General features: G+C 39.6%; 1 non-coding gene across 1 annotated transcript; it reads right to left on the reverse strand.

The window, feature by feature from the left end:
• Positions 1 to 21,790: 21,790 nt before the first annotated feature.
• TRNAS-GGA (transfer RNA serine (anticodon GGA)) lies at positions 21,791 to 21,866 on the reverse strand. Its single transcript has one exon. It is a non-coding gene; the product is annotated as a tRNA-Ser (tRNA).
• Positions 21,867 to 26,370: the final 4,504 nt, after the last annotated feature.

Consider the following 26,370-nt stretch of genomic DNA (forward strand, 5'->3'; position numbering starts at 1 on the left):
GTGAGTCATAGTTGTTTAATAATAGTAGCTTAAATGCTACTCATTATTTTTTTTTACACTCAAAATACAGAAAAATAGAAAATATGCGATTATTTTTATTAAACAGTATATATGGTTTTTGAAACTATAAAAGCAATGTTATTTTAACTGATACAACTTACAAAATAGAAGGAGGGTAAGTTGTGAAAAAATTGCAAGCAGTTTTATGTCACATTTGATTTATAAGAAGTTATGTTGACTTAGTCAACTTGTTTTGAAGTTACCTAAACATTTTTCTAAATGCTAAACTACCTTTTAGTTATTTGAAAAACCAAATTTGCATTTATGCTCATGACAAATTCTTCCATTTTTTTTTTTTTTTCTGAAGCTGGAAACGGGGAGAGACAGTCAGACAGACTCCCGCGTGCGCCCGACCGGGATCCACCCGGCACGCCCACCATGGGGCGACGCTCTGCCCACCAGGGGGCGATGCTCTGCCCATCCTGGGCGTCGCCATATTGCGACCAGAGCCACTCTAGCGCCTGGGGCAGAGGCCACAGAGCCATCCCCAGCGCCCGGGCCATCTTTGCTCCAATGGAGCCTTGGCTGCGGGAGGGGAAGAGAGAGACAGAGAGGAAGGAGGGGGGGCGGGGGTGGAGAAGCAAATGGGCGCTTCTCTTGTGTGCCCTGGCCGGGAATCGAACCCGGGTCCTCTGCACGCTAGGCCGACGCTCTACCGCTGAGCCAACCGGCCAGGGCCATGACAAATTCTTAATACACAAGAGTAACTAGCCTATTTGTCATTCCAGTAAATGGAGAACAGGTGTTTAAATTCAAATATTTCTAAGAACTCTATGTAAACATTCTTTTTATTCAGAAACTGCACACTGAACAAGCAGCAACTACAGATTTCACATGTGTTGACTGCAGAAGCTGATAAACAGGTGCAATTCTGGAAAGCAGAGCAGTTTGTTATCTGTTATGATAATCTAAAATTAAGTGAAAAATGGATGAACCCTACTGGTCACTGGATAGGAAAATAACATGATAGTCATTTCAGTGATGTAGGACTATATCTAAGCATAAAGAGCAAGAGTCTTAACTATTTTTAAGTAGTAAAGATGATTAAGACAGTGCTCAGAAGTTGCTACTAGAACTCAAAGTAGAACTTAAATAACCCGTTTTCGAGACAATGTAAATAAACTAATCCTGAATAGAATGATGCCAACTGGTAAGCCATAAATTTTCTTTCTGGCATAGATTTGGACTGAACAGACTCCATTAATTCTATCACTCATTTTTCCTCTTTCTTGCTACACTATCAACAATATAGATATCTGGGAAATCCATGAGGAAGCAAACAAAAAAGAAAAGGAAAGAGACATGAAGGAAGTTAAATTTACTTTGCTTATTTTTCTGTACATTTCACTTAGATACAGAATTTTTCTGTGTCATTCACAAAATTTTGGCTGCCCCATAGAGTCTTCTGCTGTGGGGGGAGGCATTGCTTCCATTAAAAAATCTTTCAAGAAAATTCAGCCCAAAAGAAGGCAGTCATAAATTCAGAACCGTGACTGGAAGGGAAGAGACATGCAGGACTATGGTGGCTCCAAACTCAGGAGCCACACTCAGGGTGCAGACAGCAGGAAGTGGTCATCTTCACCTCCAAAGTTATTTCCGATTTCTGTCAATTGAGTTCTCAGTTCTGACAATTCTTTTCTTTAAATCAGTTCTTTAAACCCTTTTTCTGATTTTCCTGTGCCCAATTTACCATCTAATGTATTTTATTTTTCAATAATTATTTATCCAAAGGTATTTTAATGAAGATTTATGTTCACTTTTTCTAGACATTGTGAATTGTCCAGGACAGTGGTAAAGGTAGTCATAAAAAATAAAAATGGAACAAAGTTATTGAGCATTTACATGCCAGAGAATATTTTAAGAGCTTTACATGAATTTTATTTCCCACAACATCACAGTGAAGTATACTGTTTTTCTCTGTGTTTTATAGATAAAAAAATAGAGTTTTAGAGAAAGTAAGGAAAATGGTCAGGGTCAAACAAGTGTGTATGCAGATAAAAAAGATTTGAAAATGGATTGCGTGACTCCAAAATCTGTCAGAAACACAAAAGTGAAGAACCAAATGAGACACAGAGCCACCAGAAAACAAAATATGAAATGGCTATGAGAAATTCACAAGTGTTAATAATTATGCTAAATATAAATGGATTAAACTCACTAATAAAAGGCCAGAATAATAAAAAGCAAAACCCAACCTTATGCTGTCTTCAAGAGACACATTGAAGCTTCCAGGACAAAAGTACTCAAAGTGAAAGGTTGGAAAATAATTCTCTAAGCAAATAATATCCAAAGGAAAGCAAGTATAGCCATACTGGTATCTGACAATGCTAACTTCAAGACAACAAAGGTAACTAGAAACAAAAATAGACATTTCATAATGATACATACAGCAAACAAAAATAACAACATGACATATCAAAATTTCTGGGATACAGCAAAAGCAGTAAAAAGAGGGAAATTTATATCATACAATCTTATATCAAGAAATAAGAGAGATCCCAAGTAAACAATCTAACATCACAGCTAAAGAATTAGGAAAAGAAGAACAAAGGTAACCTGAAGTCAGCAGAAGAAAACAAACAGTAAAAATTAGAGCAGACCTAAACAAAATAGAAAACAAAAAAGCTATAGAAAAAGTTAATACAACAAATAGCTGGTTCTTTGAAAAGATCAATAAAATTGGCAAACACTTGGTAAGACTCATTAAGGAAAAAAGAGAACAGACCCATAGAAACAGCATCTGAAATAAAAAAGATAAAATTACCATGGACAACATAGTTATACAAAGTATCACAGTAGAATACCATGAAAGATTATATGCCACCAAATTCAACAGCCTAGAAGAAATGGATAAATTTATAGAACTATTCAATCTTCCTAGACTGAGTCACGAAGAAGTGGAGAACCAAAACAGACCTATAATCAGATAAGAAATAGAAACAACTATCAAAAACTTCCCCCAAAATAAAAGTCCAGGACCAGATGGCTACCCTGGTGAATTCTACCAAACATTTAAAGATTTGGCACCTTTTCTCCTTCAAAGTCTTCCAAAACATAGAAGAAAAGGCAATATTCCCTAACATATTTTATGATACCAAAACCTGGCAGGACAACACACAAAAAAAGAAACTACAAACCAGTACCTCTAATGAATAAAGATGCAAAAATCCTAAACAAAATATTAGTAAATTGAATACAACAATACATTAAAAAAATTATACAACATGATGAAGTGAGGTTCATTTCAGGAGCACAAGGATGGTTCAACATACATAAACTGATCAACATAATACACCACATCAACAAAATAAAGAACAAAAATTATATAATCCTATCAATAGATGCAGAATAGGCATTCAAAAAGATAAAATATCCCTTTATGTTTAAAACACTCAATAAAATGCATATAGAAGGAAAGTACCTCAACATAATAAAGGCCATATATGACAAACCATCAGGTAATATATTAAATGACAAAACAAAGAGAAGGCCTTTCCTCTAAAATCAGGAATAAAGCAAGGTTGCCCACTCTCTCCACTCAAATTCTATATAGTTCTGGTAGTTTTAGCTAGAGCAATCAGGCAAGAGAAAGAAATAAAAGGTATCCATATTGGGAAAGAAGAAGTAAAGGTATTACTTTCTGCAGATGAGATGATCTTGTATCTAGAAAGCCCCAAAGATGTCACTGAAAAACTCTTAGAAACAATAAACCAATACAGTAAATTTGCAGGATACAAAATCACTATTCAAAAGTCTATTGCTTTTCTACATGCCAATGATAAAACTGAAGAATGAACTTTAAAAAATTACTTTTATAATTGCAACAACAAAATATAAAATACCTGGGAATAAATTTAATAAAGGGTGTGAAGGACCTATCATATATACTGTATACCACAAAGTATTATTGGAAGTAATCAAAAAAACACAAGGAAATAAAAATATCTCATGTTCATGGATTGAAAGAATCAATATAGTTAAAATGGCCATATTACCCAAAGCAATATAGAAATTTAATGCAATTTCCATCAAAATGTCATTTTTTGAAGAAATAGAAATCCCAATGTCATTTTTTAAAGAAATAGAACAAAAAATCACCAGGTTTGTATGAAACCATAAAAATAAAAACCCAAATAGCCAAAGCAATCCTGAGAAAAAATAAAGAAGCCAGGGGTATCACACTACCTGACTTCAAATTATACTATAGAGCCACAATAATCAAAACAGCATGTCTTTGGCAGAAAAATCAGACATACAGACTAATGGAACAGAATCGAGAGCCCAGAAAAAAACCCACATATATATGGACAAAAAAATCTTCAACTAAGGAGCCAAAAACACACAATGGAGAAAGGAAAGCCTCTTCAATAACTGGTGCTGGGAAAATTAGAAAGCCACAGGCAAAAGAATGAAGCTTGACTACAGTTTGCTCCCCTGTACAAAAATTCATTCAAAATGGATCAAAGACCTAAATATAAGATCTGAAACAATAAAATACATAGAAGAAAACATAGGTACTAAACAAATGGACCTTGGCCGTAGAGAATAATTTATAAATTTGACCCCAAAGGCAAGGGAAGTAAAGTAAAAAAATAAATGAATGGGACTGTATCAAAGCTTCTAAAAAGCTTCTGCACAGCAAAAAGTAACTGACAACAAAACAAATAGGCAGCCAACTAAACAGAAGATTTTTATCTTCTCTCTTTATATGTATAGAAAACCACATTGTCTGGAATACATGTATAGTGCATTTATAATCAGAACATGTCATTGTTTTTATGGAAGAAAGAAAGACATTGCCCAATAACCAAGTGGATTAAAATCATACACTTCTGTGGTTTCCAATGGCATTAGCTAAATACTTGGAAATGGTCATCTTAAGGCCTCCTCCTGTGTAATTAGAAACACAGCTGTTGAGCCTTGTGCAGGAATAATTCTAGACTTCAGATTATGTTTTTCTATTTTTTCTTCTCTTCTTAATTTTCCAGAGTCTAAGAAAACAAAACATCATAAATTATTAGTCCACGGAAAAATTACCAAGGGAAAAAACCATTTTTAAAACTTTCACCTTTAATAAATAATTTACTTTTTCTAGGACCTAAATGTTCAAAACACCCATGATTTATAGTTTAAAATGCCAGATCTCTTTCCCATGGAATGCCAGATACATTTTTCAGATGTGTTGTTCATGAAGCTAGATTATTTATCACAGGTGTCAAGGATTTTTGTTATTTCTCCCCTCTTTGTAATAGTCTAATTAACCAGAAAGGAAAAAGGAAATGTTTAATTCATTTTAGAAACAGGATACAGAGGCAACATAAGCAGTTCAGTCTCAAAATAAATGTGTAATAAGCTGGTGATAGTGGACATGTAACATTAACTATATTTGGGGAAGATTTTGTTAAGATAGATTTTCCTAAGGGGGAAAATATATATATTGCTAATATAAAATAACGTCTTAGGGATGACATGATTTCTATTTTTTATTTTGTAATTCACATACAGTGTTAGTGTCTGATAAATGATGGTAGAGTTCTAGCTTATATTGAGATAATATTTTCACATTAAAATATATTCATTACATATTAATTACCATTTAAATATTTTCATCATGTCATCTCTCTATTGCTTGGTTGAAAGACAGCTTTCTGTCCTTTATTAAGGCTTTTCCACAGGATAATGATGTTAATTTTGTTACAGCTTGTAAGGCCAGTATTCACGGCCGTCACAGCCACCAGGCACGTGCAGGTTCACACTGTAGAGAACCAGTGGAGCTGAAAACTGGTGGGTCATACCTTTTATTCTAGCCTCACATTCAGCTGGCGAGTAAACACAAAGATACAGAAGGCTCCAAAACCCATTCATTCAATGCTCACTGTAAGGCCAGGAGCCGCCATCAGGGCCATTCACATGCAGGTTCCCATTGGATTTGGATAGTTGGTAAAGAAACAACGGAGCCAAAAACTGGTGGGCCATCATCTTTAATCCTAGCTTGCACCTGGCGGGCAAGTAAAAACACACACTGGGCTCCAAAACCCACTCAAATTCAGTGCTCACAAAGCTACTGATTTATCCGAGTTTCCTAGAATCAAAGGTCTCTAGCTCACCAGACTTATTCACCTCTGTTCCCCATCTCCTTCCTTTTTCCTGCACAAACTCTGCACAAACTGGCTTCTCACTCAGCACTCTGCCATCTTGACTGCTTCTTCTGGCCTCCTCCACGTGGCCTTTCTCTGCTCTTCTTTCTGCTCTCTCCTCTAATGATAATCTCAGGAACCAAGAGAGCAAACTCCCGTTCTGCCCCCATTTTATAGTGTAGAAATCCAGACCTTTAATCCAATATACAAAATAGGGAAATCTCTAATACAAAGTCACTTATCTGGGGTATGATGGGATTCTACCACCCCACATCAAAAAGGGTGGGAAACAATCCCAAAACGAAGCCCTAGGCTACAAGGATCCTGCCTGCCCACAGCCCACCCCCAACACACATTAACATCACCTGGGCATTGCCTTCCACGTGTGCAACGCCATCTTTAACAAAGTGAGCATAATATATTTTATCTGCCCAACACTCACAAAGCTACTGACACATCTGTGTTTTCCTAGTATCAAAGGCCCCCACTAGCTCTGTCACCTCCAGTTCCCCATCTCCTTCTCTTTGCACAAACTCTGCACAAACTGGCTTCTCCTTCAGCACCCTGCCATCTTGACTGCTTCTCCACAACAACATGGCCTTCACCTCTTCCTTTTTCTTTTACTTAAAACTTTTCTGCAGGAACCCCCTCCTCAGCACATATTAGCATAACAAAGCCTTTTCCCAAGCGGGAAGGTAATTAGCCATTTCACCTGGGCAGGGGCCATTTTTAACAATAAAAGTGAGCAAAATCAAATAATACAAATTTTACAAACTTATTTGCCCAATACAGCAGCTAATAAAATAATCACAACTGTAAAGCCAGTAGCCAAGGCCAGGGCTACCATCACAGCAGCCGGCTCATGCAGGTTCGCATTGGATTCGGACAGTTGGTAAAGAAACAGTGGAGCCAAAAACTGGTAGGAACCAAGAGCTCAAACTCCCTTTCTGCCTCCATTTTATAGTGTAGATTCAAAACCTTTAATCCAATATACAAAATAGGGAAGTCTCTAATACAAAGTCACTTCTCTGAGGCATGATTGGATTGTACCACCCCACATCAAAAAGGGTGGGAAAGGCTTAATCCCAAAACCAAGCCTCAGGCTACAACAATCCTGCCTGCCCCCAACACACATTAATATCACCTGGGCAACGGCCTCCACGTGGGCAGTATTATCTTTTACAAAGTGAGCATAATACATTTTATCTGCCCAACAATCCACCCCTATGCTCACTTTACTACACACAATCTACATCACCGGCATCCCTGTGCAAGGAAATTAGGCACATTACACAAATTACAATATGGCAAATCATACAGTTTCAACAATCACAAAGGTACACTTCACCAGTCTCTGAGCACTTTGCCCGAAGTGCAAAATGTCCTCGGCCTTCTTCCTAGCCATGGGAAAAGCTTCCCGGGGCAGTGTATTGCTTCCAGCAAAGCCACCCTCCACCCCCATCAGGGTATTTCACATTGTCCAAAATCCGTAAGTCCATTCAACAAAGGAGCCAATGCTCACTCCAGTCATAGTCCAGGAAATCAGTCTGTGCACATGGGGCGTCAGCCACCCCCCTCATTCCTGCCATCCTGGCAGGTCTTACACTGTCCCAAGGAGGAGCATGTGGCAATGGCAGTCAGCATTTCCATCTCTGCTCTGGAGAGCGTGTCCAGCCCTGTGTCCCAAAATTGCAGACCTACCAGGGCCATAGTAGGTGCTCCTTCCAGCTGCGCTCTCATCTTATGGAGACTGTGGATTGCAACTCCAGCCCGATTCTCCTCATCCTCCAAAGAGGAACTGAAAACACCAGCTCCGGCTGCCGGGCTCGAGCCTCCATCCTCTGCCGCCTTCTGCTCCGCAGACCTTGCAGCTCTGGACCCGGCCTCAGCTTCAGCCTCAGCCTCAGCCCCGGCCTCCTGCCACTGCTGGCTCTCCACAGCATCCAGGGCAATCTGCAACTCATGAACCTGTGAATCCTCCTCCAGTAGCTGCTCCATTTCCAGGCGAATCTCACAAGCCTGGTCAGCCTCCTCCTCCAGCACTTCCTCCAGCTCCAGGGTCAGCATCGGTTTCTCCTGCATTTGCTCCAGCTCCTTCCACTGCTCAGTTTGCAGGTCCTGGGCAGCCTCTTCCACAGAGCTCTCAGTTTCCTCACGCATGGCTGTAAAAGTCAGCCAGCCTACAATCCCCAAAAGGACAGCCATAGGGAACCTTAACATTAGCCAGTCCTCTACTCCACCGCTCAAAGGCTCCTTGCTGATCTGTATCGAATCCTGCCGACTATGCCAAATGTAAAGCCAGTAGCCAAGGCCAGGGCTACCATCACAGCAGCCGGTTGTAAAGCCAGTAGCCATGGCCAGGGCCACCATCAAAGCAGCCAGTCCCATGCAGGTTCGCATTGGATTCAGACAGTCGGTAAAGAAACAATGGAGCCAAAAACTGATAGGCCATTTTCTTTAATTCTAGCTTGCACCCGGCGGGCAAGTAAAAACACACACTGGGCTCCAAAACCCACTCACATTCAGTGCTCACAAAGCCACTGACTTATCCGAGTTTCCTAGAATCAAAGGTTTCTAGCTCACCAGCCTTATTCTCCTCAGTTCCCCATCTCCTTCCTTATCCCAGATACAAACTCTGCACCAACTGGCCTCTCAATCAACACTCCGCCATATTGGCTGCTTCTCCTGGCCTACTCCACGTGGCCTCCTTCTGCTCTCTGCTCTGCTCTCTCCTCTAATCATCCCAGGAACCAAGAGCTCAAGCTCCCTTTCTGCCCTGATTTTATAGTGTAGATTCAAAACCTTTAATCCAATATACAAAATAGGGAAGTCTCTAATACAAAGTCACTTCTCTGTGGCATGATTGGATTGTACCACCCCACATCAAAAAGGGTGGGAAAGGCTTAATCCCAAAACCAAGCCCCAGGCTACAACAATCCTGCCTGCCCCCAACACACATTAATATCACCTGGGCAATGGCCTCCACGTGGGCAGCATTATCTTTTACAAAGTGAGCATAATACATTTTATCTGCCCAACACCGGCTCATGCAGGTTCGCATTGGATTCGGACAGTTGGTAAAGAAACAGTGGAGCCAAAAACAGGTGGGCCATAGTCTTTAATCCTAGCTTGCACCTGGCGGGCAAGTAAAAACATACACTGGGCTCCAAAACCCACTCACATTCAGTGCTCACAAAGCCACTGACTTATCCGAGTTTCCTAGAATCAAAGGTTTCTAGCTCACCAGCCTTATTCTCCTCAGTTCCCCATCTCCTTCCTTATCCCAGATACAAACACTACACAAACTGGCATCTCACTCAGCACTCCGCCATCTTGGCTGCTTCTCCTGGCCACATGGCCTCTTTCTGCTCTCTGCTCTGCTCTCTCCTCTAATGATGATCTCAGGAACCAAGAGCATAAGCTCCTGTTCTGCCCCCATTTTATAGTGTAGATTCATAACCTTTAATCCAATATACAAAATAGGGAAGTCTCTAATACAAAGTCACTTCTCTGAGGCATGATTGGATTGTACCACCCCACATCAAAAAGGGTGGGAAAGGCTTAATCCCAAAACCAAGGCCCAGGCTACAAGGATTCTACCTGCCCACAGAGACACACATTAATATCACCTGGGTGACAGCCTCCTCGTGGGCAGCGCCGTCTTTAACAAAGTGAGCATAATATATTTTATCTGCCCAACAACAACCAACAATAATGGTTGTTATATTTAGTTATTACTTTATGAGAAACACAGCAATTCTATTTCTATTATTTTCCTTTTACAGATAAGAAAGCTAACCTGTTAAAATATCTAGATAATAACTGGTATAATGGAATTCAGGCCCAAGTTTGTCTGATTCTGATTTAACCGTGGCATAAAACAATTGTCTTTGCCAATAGATTCTGGAATAAAAAGGATGCATTTTTTTTAAAGCAAAATAGAATGTAAATGTGAAATGCTTTTTGGTGCCACCCAGTACATTCTTGGATCTACAATTCCATTTTCTTTAAGGTATTCTATAAATTTTTGTACACCAGTATATATTGGAAGTAAAGAAAAATAATGCATAGGTGACATCTGTACTTAAGATACAAAACACCAGCCTAGACGTAACAGAATATGATGTGCAGCTACTACAGAGCACAGTCCTTTATTCCTTATATGTGTCACAGCCTTTCTGAAGCCATTTGGTAATGCCATTCTCAAACATGCCTGATTTTATCGCTGCCCCACAGAAGAAGTCATCTAGAAATATTTATGTACAAATATTTATATTTCTATATATATAATCTATATTTCTAGACCATTCAATGTGCCACACATACATTTAGATTTCACTGAAAATGTATTATGTACATGAACGTGAATTGGATAATTTTTTTCCCTGGAAATATGTAATATAGTCTTCAAGCTTCAGCAAGGGTTTTTTATTTGAACTGTTTGGAAGCTTCAGAGTCCCTGAGCATCCCCAGATACTTATGAATAACTGCCACGACCAGCGCAACAAATAATTTTGCAGATCTCCAGTGGAAACGTTGGAGGATTAGAAAATAAACACAGAAAGAAAAAGGGTGGGATCGGGAGGTCTTATGGTGGCTGAGGTCTTATTGGTGGCCTGCACTCCCAAAATCTTTATTTTTATCTTGTAAAGCAAAGCCATTTGCAAATCAAAGAGAGCTCAGATACAGAGTCACATTTCCAAGGAAAACCAACAATTATTCTAAGTGAAGAAAACCCCCACCACCATGCATAACATGTTAACTTCACAAAACAAAGAGTAAAAAGAAAACTGCCTCCAGTCTCTCAGAGGGATATGGGGGATGAGATGAGTGGAAACACAGCTAACAGGGAGGTGTGGAGAAAGGTATAGCCTTTAGCAGCTTAATCAAACAATCAGAGATTTGTGGGGAAGAGCTAACCCCTTTGCAACTTAATCAGGCAAGTGAGGTGGAGGAATGGGCAGCAAGGACCCTATCAGTTTCCTGCCAGTCCCCACCCCTCTTTGTGCCCCACAAATCTAAATTTCAAGGACCCTATCAGCTTGCAGTCTCCAACAAAGAATTTTGTGTGATAGAGAGGTGAGTTTTTTTTCTTTGCAATGTCATCTCTAATACTCTTTACCAGAGCTATCTATACCATTGTTAATGTTCATCTTCTTTCTAATTGTTTTAATTCAGCAGTAAACAAGCAAACAAAAAATATTGCAATCTTTTTTTGCTGCTTTTTCTTAATGTGGAGATCGTGTTATAGTTTTTTTTTTCTCTTTACTTCCCCTCCTTCTTCACTTTTTCATTTAAAAATAATAGTTACTTTTTATTGATTAAAGGTAATGGTAAGAAATAAGTGATTATGCATGTCTTCTAAAACATCATTGCTGAAATATGTTCAAATATGTGCTTGATTTATAATTACATTGAAATCAATACATTTTTCTTTCACATGGAGACTGTAGTGGGCACTGCTTAAGATGGCTTCCATGTTCATACCATGTATGTCTGGGATCTAAGACTTGCTTTTAATAAAATATGGCAAAGATGATGAAATGTGATGGGATGATGTTATTCCTGTTAAGCCTAATCCGGAGGGACTCGAAACGTTGAAGATACGAATAAAATCTGTCGATTACACATCAAAGCTTTGTTGTCTAGCTTGGCCAAGCGGTGGCAGCTCCAACAGAAATCTGAGGGAGAGTGCACTGGCCCTTTGTTCTACCTGGTTTTTATAGTTTTGTAAGTGGGAAGTACAGAAGTAAAAATTGCAATTAGGTGCCTTTTACCACTATTGGTTATAGTCATATGTCCTTTAACATGATAGGACCATGTTCAATTTGCAAGCCATACATCATTTTGGAGAAAACAAAATTGACAAGCCAACACAATGGTAGAAAGATGTCTCTTTACATATTAAAGGTTTATTTTGGCTTTTCTCTCCCTGTACCTGGCTAGCCATTTACCCCTTTCCCCACAGGTGTGCTGGAATGTCTGAGAATCCATGTTTTCCTCCCCTTTGCATTTATAATACAATGCCAAGGGCCATCCTGGTTTTAGGCCAATCACACAGTACAGAGACTATTTCTCACAATTTCTCTGCACACCTTAACCCAAATTAATAAAATCTTCTTCAAGCTTCTTAAAATATGAATATTGATCCTGTAGCTTTTGGTACTTTACACCTGCGGGTGAGGTGGCACAGTGGCTCCTCACTCCTATTATCTTTCTCTCTCTTTCTCTCTCTCTCTCTACCATTTTTTTTGAACAGAGTAAGATCATGACACAGTGTGTAAGAATTTTAGCAAAGCAATATATGTCCTTGTTTTATAGAATCAATATGGTAGATGTTCTGTCTTTGGGTGAGATTTCTGTCACCTTTCACACACACACCAGAACTATGCACCTGTTTTCAGCACTGTTCTACCTCTTATAACATTGTCCTTCCCTTAGCCTCTGGGGGCAGTGAAGGCCTAAGCGAACTGCCCCTTTTTTTTTTGTCTCATGTTTTTCTTAAGGCCTAAGTAACTTGTCTTCTAATTAGACAGGGCATGAGTAAGTAATATCTTCACGCAGAGAGACTGCTTTGGGTATTAGCTAACTAGCCCAGCAAGCAGACCTGGCAGGCCAGAAAAACTGAAACTCAATGTATATGTGGACTTTGCAGTTAATCAAAACAGACTCTTTTGTGACAGCTGCTTTTCATTATATGCTAAAATCTCTAAAGTTTATTATTATTATTATTATTTATTCCATTAGAATAAAAATCTTCTCCATTGGCCTTGGGCATATAGAATTTCAGAGTCTGGAAGGGTTAGATTATGCCCACAAGCACTGTGACCAGTTTTATAAGTACCAGAAGCAGTTGTGCTTGCAAAACTTCTGAAGACACTGTGCTTGACATTGGGATTTTGTGGATATCCAGCTGGAAAATCAGTCAGAGAAACGATAAGCATACAGCCCAGGTTCTGTAGGATAGTTTTCAAAGGGCTAGCACTGTCGTAACAATAAACATCTAAGTAGTTGTTGGGAAATAAGACTTTAGTTCTTTTAGAGGTTTGGATAACCAAATAGCAGCTATCCAAGATTCTTTTGGGGCAGAGTTTAAGAAGGGCATGAGCTCAAGAATTAGACAATCAATAAAAATGTTTGAAAAATTAAAAGTAATAGAAATAGACTACCAGAGTCCAAATTTTGGCTCTTCTGTTAAGAGCTGTGTGATTTAGAACAAGGACAAGCTACTTCATCTCACAGCACTTTGTTTTTCCTCATTGTAAAAGGGAATGAAAGAGTGCCTATGCAACTCTTATTGTGAAGTTTAAATCAGATGATTCATATAAACCATTTATTCCCTAGTAACCAATAAATATGTAAGAGTTATTCTGATTATTATTAAAAATGTTATAAATAAAATAGCAAGGGAATAGAAAGTTTTAAAAATTTGCCTAAGATACCCAGACCCGTGGTGGCGCAGTTGATGGAGCATCAACCTGGAACGCTGATGACCCAGGTTCGAGGTCCCTAAATCGTCGGCTTAAGTGCAGGCTCACCAGTTTGAGTGCGGGGTCGCAGGCTAGAGCGTGGGATCATTGTCATGATCCTAGGGTCATTGGCATGAGCAAGGGGTCACTGGCTCGAGTTGGGCCCCCTGTAGGGGCGCATATGAGAAGCAATCAATGAACTACTAAAGTGACATGACTTCGAATTGATGCTTCTCATCTGCCTCCCTTTTGTCTCTCTCAGAAAAAAAAATGGTTGCCTAAGATAGACAGCTGGTTAAAAAAAAAGTTAGAAATAGGGATTGGATTCAGCTCTACTTAGCACCACACTCTGCATATTCGGTTCAGCACGCTGCTTCAAAAGAAAACACCTCACGGAGTACTTCACCATATGTTTCACAATTTCTTGCTGTGGGAAACCTAGTTTCAGGTTCATTTTGTTACCCTTCTATGAGAAGCTGGGTGATGTGGGAGGGGTTGCCTGGGGGTGAGCTAGAGAAGGCCAACCCATTGCTCTTTTCTTGGTTTCTTATAACTAGTGAAAGAACCATTTACTGGGGTAGATGCAAGGGTGCTAACAAAAATATTAAGTAATTTGTTTAGCATGGACACAAAAATATCAGAATGGACACGGTGGCTAGCCCCATATTGAGGTCATGGAGGTCCCTTGCTATGCCAAGTTTATATCCCATAGTTGCTAGATTGTGGGGAGGTCTGTGGGATGGCTTGGAGAGAGACTCTTACAGTCCAACGGAAGTATTTAAAAATCTTAACTGTGGCAAAATTATGCAGTAGCATGTCAACTAAAGGTCAGCTCTGGAGGTATGTGCCTTTCATCTTGGTTTCTGGTTTGTCTTTCAATTCTGGATACCCTCATGCTTTTATTTAACAGTGAGTTGTAAGGTGAGTTATATTTACTTTCTTGGCAAGTGAGAACTACTTCAAATCCAGAGTCAAGCCTGATTCTATAGCCTGCATCCTTACTCCTATGTCACGTTACCCTCAGGATGATAAAATTCAACAGCTTCAGTTGATAACTTGAACTCAGAACTTCTTAGTTTTCATTCAGAATCTTTTCATCACATCACATTTGCCTCTCTCATCAACGCCAAAAATAATATTAGTCTTCCCTATAAAAATCTTGCCTTTTTCATTATAGTAGCTCCCCGGTTGGAAGGATTCTGACTAGGGAGTGCCTGCTCCATTTTAAATTCTACTAAGCATTTGCAATGATCAGCTCTCCACTTCAGTAATAATTCAGATTTCTGTGCAATCCAGACTCTCAAGCACTTCCTTTTCCTTTTTTTTTTCTTGACATAAACAATAGGAGCCAACTACACTTGCTCAAACCAGATAAAGGTACTACTTTCTTTTCATTTCTGTTTGACATTGATAACGTGTCATATTTTTGAAACTTAGAACTTATCACAACTCCTCCCACCTCAAGATAAACAACCAGCATATTTGTGGAACATATCGGCTTAGTCAAATGCGCTGACATGCTCTATGAAATGGTGTTCTCTGGGTCCCTTGTCTTCTGTTTTGTGAAAGGGAGGAAACTAGGAGATGAGTGGGGTGTTTATGAACAAATGGGTCAGAAAAGTATCTGCATGAAGCAATTTTTGATCCGTGTTTGTTTATTCTTTCCTGTCTGGCTTAACAAGGATTTTAATGAGGTTTAATTTTTCCTTATCCAATTTCCTGATTTCTAATTGCCACTGTAGTTTTCTGAGGCATGAAAAGGACTTATGACAACACATGTTACCAGAGGTGATATTGAAATTGTTTACAAGTCCCATTAAAAGACAAATCTAGTATGTTCAAGACTGTAGACAACTCTCTCAGATCTATATAAACAAGATAGTTGTTAATGTTTCCATTTATTTATTCTGTATATTTCCTAATTATTCAACCGTTCACATTTTGCTGTGATTCAGGTTTAAGTTGAATTCGTATTTTCCTAGCAGTTCCGATGTCATATAATTTATTTATTTATTTATTTATTTATTTATTTAGTCTGTATCTCAGTTTCTTGTGGGACAGGCCTTGTATCAACATTATAAGTTTTAAATAAAAGCCCTTGCAAATTACTGACAAACCTAGCTAGCATTCATTAGTTATTCATGAATTTTACTTTTGAGAAAAGATTGTAAATTTTGCTTAGAAATGAAGGAAGAGTACCTTTAGGTATTCCTTCAGCTGGCTGTAGGAATCTCTGCACTCACATTTGGAGGCATCCTTGGGTATCGGATTTTAACTCTGAGATGCAAAGTCTGGCTGTGCAAATATTGCACTGCACAGATCTAAGAAGCACAACGCACATACACCGAGGATAAAGCAGCTTCTGTGGAGAAGGCATTGCTCATAATCAACGGGGAAGTTGGAAAAATGTCATAAAGAGGTGGTTTCTCCATTTCAGTTCTTTTTTCCGATCTTTCAAACTATGTTCGCCATCTTGCTGTCCCACTTACAGTTCCATTGCGTTCTGTTTGTCTAGACTGACACATGTTGAGGCTATCTTTCAAATGCCTTCGACATCACACCCCGGTTCCCTAACTTACCCTGTCCCACACACATATATGAATCTATTGCTAATATCTGGATTTCCTTCTTGCCTGGAAATGAAATCCACATACCTGCTTCCTCATGCTTCCCAAGTCCTTGAAGAGAGCTACACTCTCTAGAATTTACATCTCTTCAGCCTCCCCACCTTCTGGCATCTTTCATTGCCTCATCTCATTCTCATTAACTCCAGCTTTCTCTAAGTGTGATCCATCACTGTTGCAGAATTACTGTTGGGCAGATAAAATATGTATTATGCTCACTTTGTTAAAGTGGCGCTGCCCACATGGAGGCTGTTGCCCAGGTGATATTAATGTGTGTCTCTGTGGGCAGGCAGAATCCTTGTAGCCTGGGGCTTGGTTTTGGGATTAAGCCTTTCCCACTGTAAAGCCAGAAGCCAGGGCCACTACTACTATCACAGCAGCCGGGCCCATGCAGGTTCTCATTAGATTCGGACAATCGGTAAAGAAACAACGGAGCGACAAACTGGTGGGCCATAGTCTTAAACAAAAGGTATAAACTTATGCTGTGATGTCAGGTTTTCTCCCCTCCCATGTATAATTAGGAGTATATAAACAGTCCCTGAACTGTTTTTGCGGTCTGCACAATTTGGGTGTGTTGCCTTGTGTCAGTCATATGCAGCCGGCAATTTTAATAATTTCCTCCTTAAATAAAACTTTTCAAAAACTTATTTGGACTATGTGCCTCTATGAACACCCATGAAATTGTAGATTTAGTTACTTTACAACATTACAAATACAGACTGTAATTTAAATAAAAGCTGAATATGAAAAATAAACTTACAAAATCAATAACAAAGAAAAGAAAATGTAGAAAAATATCTTGGCAAACTTCAGGTAGTGAAACACTTAAAAAAATTTTATTCAGTGAGAAGAGGAGAGGCAGAAAGACAGACTACCGCATGTGTCCTGACCAGGATCCACTGGCAAGCTCACTAGGGGGTGATGCTCTGCCCATCTGGGGCCGTTGCTTTGTTGCTCAGCACCAAGCTCTTCTTAGCACCTGATATGGAGGCCATGGAGTGATCCTCAGTGCCTGGGACCAACTTGTTCCAATTGAGCCATGGCTGCTGGAGGAGAAGGGAAGGAGGAAGAGAAAGAGAGAGAGAGAGAGAGAGAGAAGTGATATGGGGAGGGGTGGAGAAGAAGATGGGCATTTCTGCTGTGTGCCCTAACCATGAATTAAACTCAGGACATCCACACACTGGCCTGATGCTCTACCACTGAGCCAGCTGGCCAGGGCCAGTGTAAAGCCAATAGCCAGGGCCACCATCACAGCCGTCTGGCCCATGCAGGTTCGCATTGGATTCAGACAGTCGGTAAAGAAACAACGGAGCCAAAAACTGGTGGGCCATCATCTTTAATCCTAGCTTGCACTTGGCGGGCAAGTAAAAACACACACTGGGCTCCAAAACCCACTCACATTCAGTGCTCACAAAGCTACTGACTTATCCGAGTTTCTTAGAATCAAAGGTTTCTAGCTCACCAGCCTTATTCACCTCTGTTCCCCATCTCCTTCCTTCTCCCTGCACAAACTCTGCACTAACTGGCTTCTCACTTAACACTCCGCCTTCTTGGCTGCTTCTCCTGGCCTCCACCTCATGGCCTTTCTCTGCTCTCCTCTCTGCTCTCTCCTCTAATGATAATGTCAGAAACCAAGAGAGCAAGCTCCTGTTCTGCCCCCATTTTATAGTGTAGAAATCAAAACCTTTAATCCAATATACAAAACAGGAAAGTCTCTAATACAAAGTCACTTATCTGAGGCACGATGTGATTGTACCACCCCACATCAAAAAGGGTGGGAAATGCTCAGTCCCAAAACGAAGCCCCAGGCTACAAGGATCCTGCCTGCCCACAGCCTGCCCCCAACACACATTAACATCACCTGGGCGACGGGCCTCCACGTGGGCAATGCCATCTTTTTTTTTTTTTTTTATATATATATAATTTTATTTTTTTAATGGGGTGACATCAATAAATCAGGATACATATATTCAAAGATAACAAGTCCAGGTTATCTTGTTGTTCAATTATGTTGCGTACCCACCACCCAAAGTCAGATTGTCCTCTGTAACCTTCTATCTTGTTTTCTTTGTGCCCCTCCCCACCCCCTATCCCTCTCCCATTCCCCCCTCCCCCCCGTAACCACCACACTCTTATAAATGTCTCTTAGTTTCACTATTATGACCCACCTACGTATGGAATAATACAGTTCCTGTTTTTTTCTGATTTACTTATTTCGCTTCGTATCATGTTATCAAGATCCCACCATTTTGCTGTAAATGTTCCGATGTCATCATTTCTTATGGCTGAGTAGTATTCCATAGTGTATATGTGCCACATCTTCTTTATACAGTCATCTATTGATGGGCTTTTTGGTTGTTTCCATGTCCTGGCCACTGTGAACAATGCTGCAATAAACATGGGGCTGCATGTGTCTTTACGTATCAATGTTTCTGAGTTTTTGGGATATATACCCAGTAGAGGGATTGCTGGGTCATAAGGTAGTTCTATTTTCAGTTTTTTGAGGAACCACCATACTTTCTTCCATAATGGTTGTACTACTTTATATTCCCACCAACAGTGTATGAGGGTTCCTTTTTCTCCACAGCCTCTCCAACATTTGCTGTTACCTGACTTGCTAATAACAGCTAATCGAACAGGTGTGAGGTGGTATCTCATTGCCGTTTTGATTTGCATTTCTCTAATAGCTAAAGAAGATGAGCATCTTTTCATATATCTGTTGGCCATTTGTATTTCTTCCTGGGAGAAGTGTCTATTCATATCCTCTTCCCATTTTTTTATTGGATTGTTTGTTTGTTTGTTGTTGAGTTTTATGAGTTCTTTGTATATTTTGGATATTAGGCCCTTATCTGAGCTGTCGTTTGAAAAAATCATTTCCCATTTAGTTGGCTTTCTGTTTATTTTGTTATCAGTTTCTCTTGCTGAGCAAAAACTTCTTAGTCTGATGTAGTCCCATTCATTAATTTTTGCCTTCACTTCTCTTGCCATTGGAGTCAAATTCATAAAATGCTCTTTAAAACCCAGGTCCCTGAGTTGAGTACCTATGTCTTCTTCTATGTACTTAATTGTTTCAGGTCTTATGTTTAGATCTTTGATCCATTTTGAGTTAATTTTTGTACAGGGGGAGAGACTGTAGTCCAGTTTCATTCTTTTGCATGTGGCTTTCCAGTTTTCCCAGCACCATTTATTGAAGAGGCTTTCTTTTCTCCATTGTGTGTTGTTGGCCCCTTTATCAAAAATTATTTGACTATATATATGTGGTTTTATTTCTGGACTTTCTATTCTGTTCCATTGGTCTGAGTGTCTATTTTTCTGCCAATACCATGCTGTTTTGATTGTCGTGGCCCTATAATAGAGTTTGAAGTCAGGTATTGAAATGCCCCCAGCTTCATTCTTTTTCTTTAGGATTGCTTTGGCTATTCGGGGTTTTTTATAGTTCCATATAAATCTGATGATTTTTTGCTCTATTTCTTTAAAAAATGTCATTGGAAGTTTGATGGGAATTGCGTTAAATTTGTATATTGCTTTGGGAAATATAGCCATCTTGATTATATTTATTCTTCCTAGCCAAGAACAAGGTATATTCTTCCATCTCATTATATCTTTTTCGATTTCCCTTAACAATGGTTTATAGTTTTCATTATATAAGTCCTTTACATTCTTTGTTATGTTTATTCCTAAGTATTTTATTTTTTTTGTTGTAATCGTGAAGGGGATTATTCTTTTGAGTTCCTTCTCAGTTGTTTCATTGTTGGCATATAGAAAGGCTATTGACTTCTGTATGTTAATTTTGTATCCTGCGACCTTACTGTATTGGCTTATTGTTTCTAGTAGTCTTTTTGTGGATTCTTTGGGGTTTTCGATGTATAGTATCATATCATCTGCAAAAAGTGATACCTTTACTTCTTCTTTTCCGATATGGATGCCTTTTATTTCTTTGTCTTGTCTGATTGCTCTGGCTAGAACCTCTAGTACCACATTAAATAAGAGTGGAGAGAGTGGACAACCCTCTCTTGTTCCTGATTTAAGGGGGAAAGCCTTCAGTTTAGTGCCATTTAATATGATGTTAGCTGATGGTTTATCATATATGGCCTTTATCATGTTGAGATATTTTCCTTCTATACCCATTTTGTTGAGAGTCTTAAACATAAAATTGTGTTGTATTTTATCGAAAGCCTTTTCTGCGTCTATTGATAAGATCATGTGGTTTTTGTTCTTTGTTTTGTTGATATGGTGTATTACATTAACTGTTTTACGTATGTTGAACCATCCTTGAGATTCTGGGATGAATCCCACTTGATCATGATGTATTATTTTTTTAATATGTTGTTGTATTCGATTTGCCAGTATTTTGTTTAGTATTTTAGCATCTGTATTCATTAGAGATATTGGTCTGTAGTTTTCTTTTTTTGTGCCATCCTTGCCTGGTTTTGGTATGAGGGTTATGTTGGCTTCGTAAAATGTGTTTGGAAGTATTTCTTCTTCTTCAATTTTTTGGAAGACTTTGAGTAGAATAGGAACCAAGTCTTCTTAGAATGTTTGATAAAATTCGCTGGTATAGCCATCAGGACCTGGACTTTTATTTTTGGGGAGGTTTTTAATGTTTTTTTCTATTTCTTCTCTACTGATAGGTCTGTTTAGGCTTTCTGCTTCTTCTTGACTCAGTCTAGGAAGGTTGTATTTTTCTAGGAATTTATCCATTTCTTCTAGGTTGTTGAATTTAGTGGCATAAAGTTTTTCATAGTATTCTACAATAATTCTTTGTATATCTACGGTGTCCGTGGTGATTTCTCCTCTTTCATTTTGGATTTTGTTTATATGAGTTCTTTCTCTTTTTTCCTTGGTAAGTCTTGCCAAGGGTTTGTCAATTTTGTTGATCTTTTCAAAGAACCAGCTCCTTGTTCTATTAATTTTTTCTATAGTTTTTCTGTTCTCTAATTCATTTATTTCTGCTCTGATTTTTATTATCTCCTTTCTTCGGCTGGTTTTGGGTTGTCTTTGTTCTTCTTTTTCTAGTTCCTTAAGGTGGGAAGTTAAGTGGTTCACCTGGGCTCTCTCTTGTTTGTTCATATATGCCTGAAGTGATATGAACTTCCCTCTTATCACTGCTTTTGCTGCATCCCATAGATTCTGATATGTCGTATTGTCATTTTCATTAGTCTGTATATATCTTTTCTTTTTTTTTTTTTTTTTTCATTTTTCTGAAGCTGGAAACAGGGAGAGACAGTCAGACAGACTCCCGCATGCGCCCGACCGGGATCCACCCGGCACGCCCACCAGGGGCTACGCTCTGCCCACCAGGGGGCGATAATCTGCCCATCCTGGGCGTCGCCATGTTGCGACCAGAGCCACTCTAGCGCCTGAGGCAGAGGCCACAGAGCCATCCCCAGCACCCGGGCCATCTTTGCTCCAATGGAGCCTTGGCTGCGGGAGGGGAAGAGAGAGACAGAGAGGAAAGCGCGGCGGAGGGGTGGAGAAGCAAATGGGCGCTTCTCCTGTGTGCCCTGGCCGGGAATCGAACCCGGGTCCTCCGCACTCCAGGCCGACGCTCTACCGCTGAGCCAACCGGCCAGGGCCTGTATATATCTTTTGATCTCTGCACTTATTTCTTCTTTGACCCATTCATTTTTTAAAAGTATGTTGTTTAGTTTCCACATTTTTGTGGGATTTTTTTCCTCTTTTTTGCAGTTGAATTCTAGTTTCAAGGCTTTATGATCAGAAAATATGCTTGGTACAACTTCAATTTTTCTGAATTTGCTGATGTTGTTTTTGTGGCCCAACATATGGTCAATTCTTGAGAATGATCCATGTACACTGGAGAAAAATGTATACTCAGTCACTTTGGGATGAAATGTCCTGTAGATGTCTATCATATCCAGGTGCTCTAGTGTTTTGTTTAAGGCCACTATGTCTTTGTTGATTCTCTGTTTGGATGACCGATCTAGAGCCGTCAGCGGTGTATTGAGGTCTCCAAGTATGATTGTGTTTTTGTCAGTTTTTGTTTTAAGATCAATAAGTAGCTGTCTTATATATTTTGATGCTCCTTGGTTTGGTGCATATATATTAAGAAGTGTTATGTCTTCTTGATTCAGTGTCCCCTTAGCCATTATGAAATGGCCATTTTTGTCTCTGAGTACTTTTCCTGTCTTGTAGTCAGCATTATCCGATATGAGTATTGCTACACCTGCTTTTTTTTGGATGTTATTTGCTTGGCGTATTGTTTTCCAGCCTTTCACTTTGAATTTGTTTTTATCCTTGTTACTTAGATGAGTTTCCTGTAGGCAGCATACAGTTGGATTTTCTTTTTTAATCCATTCTGCTACTCTGTGCCTTTTTATTGGTGAGTTTAATCCGTTTACATTTAGTGTAATTATTGATACTTGTGAGTTCCCTATTGCCATTTTATATCTTGCTTTCTGTTAGTTTTGTGTCTTGTTTGATCCTTCTCTTTTGTTTTTCTATCTTTTGTTTTTATTTGGTTGTATTCCATACATCTTTCCACTGTTGCTATCTTTTTTATCTCATGTGCTTCTGTGGTGGTTTTTTCAATGGTGGTTACCTTTGAATAATAAAAAGGGTCCCTACCCTGTTCATTGTAGCGAACTATTTTGTGAGTACTTTTGCACTCCATCGTCCTTTGCTACTGTTAATCTCCATCTTCTCCCCCTCTTTCTTTTTGTTGTTGTCACAGTTTAAATTTGGTTTTATTGTGTTCTTCTTGGAGCTTTTACTTGTGGCTCTGTTTTTTTTTGTTCTTTGTATCTGATTGGAGAACCCCCTTTAGTAATTCCTGGAGTGGGGGTTTTCTGATGATAAATTCCCTCATCTTTTCTGTATCTGTGAATGTTTTGATTTCTCCTTCATATTTGAAGGATAGCTTTGATGGGTATAGTATTCGTGGCTGAGAGTTCCTCTCTTTCAGGACTTTAAATATTGGGGTCCACTCTCTTCTAGCTTGTAGAGTTTCTGCTGAGAAATCTGATGATAATCTAATGGGCCTTCCTTTATATGTTGTGTTCTTCTTTTCCCTGGCTGCCTTGAGAATTTTTTCTTTGCTGTTGGTTTGTGTCAATTTCATTATGATATGCCTTGGAGTAGGTTTGTTGGGGTTAAGAAAACTTGGAGTTCTGTTTGCTTCTTGAACTTGAGGCTTTAGTTCTTTCCACAGGCTTGGGAAGTTCTCATCTATTATTTGTTTGAGTATGTTCTCCATTCCATTTTCTCTCTCTTCTCCCTCTGATATACCTATTATTCTTATGTTATTCTTTTTGATGGAGTCAGATAATTCTTGTAGGGCTATCTCATTTTTTTTAATTTTTGAGTCTCTTTCTTCTTCTCTCTGTTGTGCCTCAAGTTGCTTGTCTTCTATTTCACTAATCCTCTCTTCTATCTGACCTGTTCTATTAGCTAAGCTTGTTACTTCGTTTTTCAGCTCTTGAATTGAGTTTTTCATCTCTGTTTGATTTGTTTTTATAGTTTCAATTTCCTTGGACATATATTCTTTGTGTTCATTGAGTTGTTTTCTGAGCTCTCTAAATTGCCTTTCTGTGTTTTCTTGTATATCTCGGAGGATTTTTAGGATTTCTATCTTGAATTCTCTGTCATTTAGCTCCAAGGTTTCCAATATATTAAATTTTTTCTCCATAGATTTTTCCTCATCTAGCTGTGTTACCTCTCTTTCTTTTTTATCCATGATATTCGATTTTCTCTTCCTTAATGGCATCTGAGGGTGGTTTTGTTGATAGTATTAATGAGATTTAATAAAGAATAAAAAGTTTAAAAAAATAATAAAAAAAATCGAAAAGAGTTGTTTTTTTTAAAAAAAATTAATAATGAAATAAAGAAAAATAAAATAAAATAAAAATTAAAAAAAAAAGGAAATTATTCCCCCCCTCCTTTTTTCCTCTCCTCTCCTCTCCCCTCTTTCTTGATAAAATCTTGTGGTGGACTGTGAATTATAACAAACAATGTCTGTGATGGAGGGCCTGAATTGGGGAAAAGTAATAAAGGGGCAAAAAAAAAAAAAAAAAAAAAAAAAAAAGAAAGAAAAAAGAAAAAAAAAAGAGCATATGGACCCACAAAAAGCAAATAAGGAAAAAAATTTGGGTCAAGAATAAAATGATTTGCTTTTAGGTGTTGGTTGTCTAAGAGTTATGATGAGAGGATTAAGAGGAAAATGGAAAAATGGGGGGACAAATTAAAAAATTACTATTGTATTTAGTGGAACAAGAACTAGATAATATGGAGAGCCAGGGATGGGAGCACTGCTAGTGAGTTAAAAAGGTGAAGTAAAAACCCCCCAAAATGCCACAAACATGAGTTTGAGTCCCAGATAAGATAATTTGTTTGTTATTGAGGTTTGAATGAGAGGAGATGTAAAGGAGAAAGGAAGAAACTAATATAGAGGGAGAAAAGAAAGAGAGAGAGAGAAAAAAAGAGGGAACCACTAAAAGAAGAAAAAAGAAAGGAGAGAGAGAGAGTTAAGGGTTTTGGAGTGCAACCCTCATAGAGAGAAAGGAAGAGAAGAGAAAAGATAATGGGAGATGTAACACTTATGGGTAGTGTAGTTCAAGGAGAGGAGAGAGTAAGACCAGCAGAGAGTTAATCGGCCAAATTGGAGGAGGGAAAAAAAAGTATCAAGAATGAAGATAAGAGAAACAAAAGAACAAATATAATAAAATGGGATAGGTTATAAAGTCTGCAGATTATTCTTGATTTTGAGAGGTTATCTTCTTGCTTTTTCTTTTCTCTCCCTCTTCCTGGTCGGTGACTCTGTACCCCGGGTTTTGCCCCTTTGCCACGCTCAGGTGGAGGTTTGCAGTTGATAAGTCTCTATGGCAATGTCATGTATTGGGCTTTAGTCTCGTTGGCAGTCGAGGCTATTAGCATTTATAGGCTCCGACAGTGAGAGAGTCCGTGTTCCTGGAGCCTTTCTCCTAGTCTTTCCTTCCTCAATTAGTAGCCTGATAATCCAGCTATGGGGTTGCTGCTGCCTCTGCCTGGATAGTAAGAGGCTCAAAGAGCTGGCAACTCCCCACTCTATTTCCACTCAGCACAGGGCTCTGGGTAAGGCTCAGTCAGTCAGAGCTGCTAGCATAATCAGGCGGGCTTTCCGGCCATTCAAAGACCTCTGGCTCTGCCACTCTGTCCGGTAACACAAGCGGGCGCCCACTTCCGGGGCGCTTGGAGGAAACTCTCACTCACTGGCTGTGCGCGCAGACCAGGATATCCGGCCAGCAGTCTCACGCTCTGAGTGAAACCCCCAACCGCAGGGAAAAGTTGCAGCGTTGGAATTGAGTCTCGCTCCGTCCCCGTGCGCGGCTTTTACAAGGCGCTGGGGCAGCCCGAGATTCCGCTTTGGCCCACACAAAGGCCCCTGACTCTGCCCCTCTGTGCGATAACACGGGCGCGCACTGCCGAGGCACTCGGAGGAATCGCTCACTCCTTATCTGCGCGCGCAAACCAGGATATGAGGCCGGCCGCGTTTCCCTCTGAGTGAAACACCCTCCAGTACGGAAAATCTCCACCATTGGAATTAGTTCTCACTCCCTCCCGTGCGTGGCTTTCCCAGGGCGCTGGGGCTGCCCAGAGACTCTGCCCTCGGCCCACAGAAAGGCCTCTGACCCTGCCTCTCTGTGGGGCAACACAGGCACCCACTTCCGGGGCTTAGGAAGAAATCTCTCGCCCACTAACTGCGCACCAACCAGGAGACCGGGTAAAATGTCCGCGCCGCTTGTCTTTCTTTGTTTGGGTTTGGCGCGAGTGTTAGCTTGTATTGCCCGGGTTGCCACAGGATCAGATTTTCCTTGGCTTGGATCTCCATGCCACAGCCTGGTTCGGCCGTTTGTGTCGCGGCCTGGATGTATTCACCTTCTTTGCCCGCCTCAGTTTCTATATTCACAGTTACCAGAGAAAGCCGCCCTGTTTAGGTTAGTGAGGAAGGCGGAGCATTTCTTACTCCCTATTTCCTTCGGGGTTTGGTTATATATTTAGCCAATTTTTCACTCAATCATACCTTTGGGTGTATTGCGAAGCATCTGGAAGCTCCAAGTATAGGTTTTTCTGTTTCTGGTTGAAGAT

The sequence above is a fragment of the Saccopteryx leptura genome, chromosome 1 (genome assembly GCF_036850995.1).
Source record: "Saccopteryx leptura isolate mSacLep1 chromosome 1, mSacLep1_pri_phased_curated, whole genome shotgun sequence".
NCBI lineage: Eukaryota > Metazoa > Chordata > Mammalia > Chiroptera > Emballonuridae > Saccopteryx > Saccopteryx leptura.